This window comes from Adiantum capillus-veneris, chromosome 22 (assembly GCF_014529385.1).
Source record: "Adiantum capillus-veneris isolate H3 chromosome 22, ASM1452938v2, whole genome shotgun sequence".
Taxonomy (NCBI): domain Eukaryota; kingdom Viridiplantae; phylum Streptophyta; class Polypodiopsida; order Polypodiales; family Pteridaceae; genus Adiantum; species Adiantum capillus-veneris.
Genome location: NC_140952.1, coordinates 47,212,680 through 47,215,376, shown reverse-complemented (window position 1 = coordinate 47,215,376; position 2,697 = coordinate 47,212,680).

The following is a 2,697-nucleotide window of genomic DNA, read 5'->3' as shown; positions in this document are numbered from 1 at the left end:
AGTGATAAAAATCACGAGGCCTTCCACTAGAGCGGAGTCACACCCAATCTAGCTAGGACAAGAGAGGAAAAATTACGACGTCTGGTGGCATCTGTAGCGAAATGCAACTTGGGCTACAAAGGATCAAAAAATATTGATGAAAATTAAAGTTACATGTTGGACAGACCTTCAAAGAAATACTCCAGTGTGTTGTTTTCTAAAAGAATAGCTTAATTTCTTCAAAAACGAAGGGGCTATCGTAATGCTAAGAGAGCTTCTTCGATTCTGCAAGGAAAATGGGAATTTTCAAACTTGGGTACTTTCCTCCTCTCATTCCTCCGACGACCTCTAGGTCCAACTTGACTCTTAGACTAGAGAAAGTCCACCTTCATCTTGAAAGGTATCATGTGTGCAAAAATGAAGGGTGTCATGTGTGCAAGCACTCTTTTCTTGCCAAATGAGACGTGAGCAACATTTGTACAAGAGCTAAGTCTACAATTGCCCTTGGTCTCTTCTATGTTTAGCCCCATCTACCATCTTGAGGCCAGAGGCGTTTAGTTTCATTGTAGTACTATTCACTTCCTAACCTATGAAAAGTGATGTAGAGTGATGTAGGGAAAGTGGTTTATGCTATCCTTAGCAATATTTGATCGAGACTTTCAAGAGATTACACCTCTGGGCCACAAGGAAACCCTCTCAATCCAGCACAATTTTAACCTTGCAACACGCTTTTCCAAGAACTTGCCCCATATATGTAATGACATTGTAAACTACAACATGTCACTCTACACAAGCCTGACAATTGGGCACAAAAGAGATCCTCTTTCATAAGATACATATTTTCATGAATCCAATGCTTAATATCAACATGCTAGATAAATAATTTCAAGGTCTTGTCATGTTGCAACACAACCATGAGCTTGTGGCATCCATTCGTTTGTGTGCATCAAATATTTCCTTGCCTTGTGTATATCAAGCTTCCATGTGCCTGGGAAAAACATACATGTGAAATACCATGTTAAAAGTTGAAACAAACATGTACAAGGGCTTTTATATAGCCATCAACAAAGGCTTCGCTTCAGTGTTCGAGAAAAATGTGTTTCAACTTAATATCGTGACGTTTCCAATTTTTGTTGAGGGCAATGGCAAAAGGAGAAATTCCGTCCCAAAATACGGAAAAATAGGGTAAACCCCTAAAAAATACCCCTAATTTTTTCTAAAATTTCCTCTTGGCAAACTCAAGGAAAGGAATTTTGTATGTTTGGAAAAATGAATTCTCCCCAACATTGCTTGTCTTTAACATTTCTTCAAGACTCCAGCATAAAGACACTAGAACTGCATCATTCTATGGTGCCTTACACAAGGTATGGGCCGTGTGCTAAAAACGATTCAAATTTACCGTTTTCTTTGTCGATTGTACAAGAGTGAAGCATATGTCCTACAATGCAAACCTTACGTAAAGAAACAAAGACAAAGCACTAGCTCGATTACAATTGGCCCATCTCTATACCAATCTACTCTGCGCTTAATTTTGAGAGGCAACTTTGAGTGGTAAGATACAAGGGTTTGAATTTTCCCACATTGCTCACGTTGAGTAAATCTTTCCAGTGTGCGATTAGGGTAACATTACCTTGTTTTCTACTTCCTTGATATCCAAAGTGGTGGTTTGTAGTGCTAGTACTCATGACCTATGCCAAATGCATCTTCGACAAAGACAATATCTCAAGCAAATAAAAGAGAGCCAACCCAAGCAAGGTTCCTACAAGTCGCCACGCCAAGCCAAGCCTAGCACAAAAGGGTTGTAAAAAGGTAGCAAAAATAGAGGCCCTTATCATCACATCGAAAGGACTTCCGATCCAAACTAGGACCCCCTCCAAAGATAGTGGTCCATTCGGTACGACCCAAGCATGACATTGTATAGCTCCGAGCCATGAAATGGCAAAGCACTTGTGTGCCGATGAGAGAAAGTTTAGGCAACAAACCAAGGAGGTTCCTTTTCTTATTTGTGTAGAGATTCTAGGGTTGAGCTAGCATGCATGAGGAGAGGTCTTCAAAGTCAAAATTCACATGTCCAGCCCATGTCCTGTGGTTGCACCTTCACAATGGCAGAGAACAATATTACAGTTGAAAGTGTTCATGGGAGCACAGAAAGCTTCAACAAGAAGCTAAGTTTGCATCATCATCTCCTTAGTTGTCACCCTCAGCAAATTTCTTTATGCATGTTCCCAACGAGTAACCCACTTGTGTAGGTGTGTGCGTGAGTGTGTGTTATCTTCATGGCGTTTGGAAAATCCTGCACAATCCAATGCTTGCATTGGCACGTTACTTGGCGTCATGCATGTATAATATATGGAAGCCATTGGAAGCCCATGATATGGCGTGCAACTTAGAGAGAGAGAGAGAGAGAGAGAGAGAGAGAGAGAGAGAGAGAGAGAGAGAGAGAGAGATTGGATGATGAAAAAGCTGTACTCATTTCTGAACATGTGAGGAGAGAGAGAATGGGCATGGCATGACTCAAGCTGGAGAGTAGGAGACCAGCAATAAACATGGGCCACACTCAAAGGCGGTTGATCTCTCCCTCCCACACTCCCTCTTTTCAATTTACTGGACAGCTTGGCCTCTCCCTCAGAGCAGGAGGGAGTGCCTCTCTCTCCCTCTACCTCTCACTCTAGAACTGCGAAATTGGCTTATGACTGAGCTCTGTCTCTTTTCTCCCTT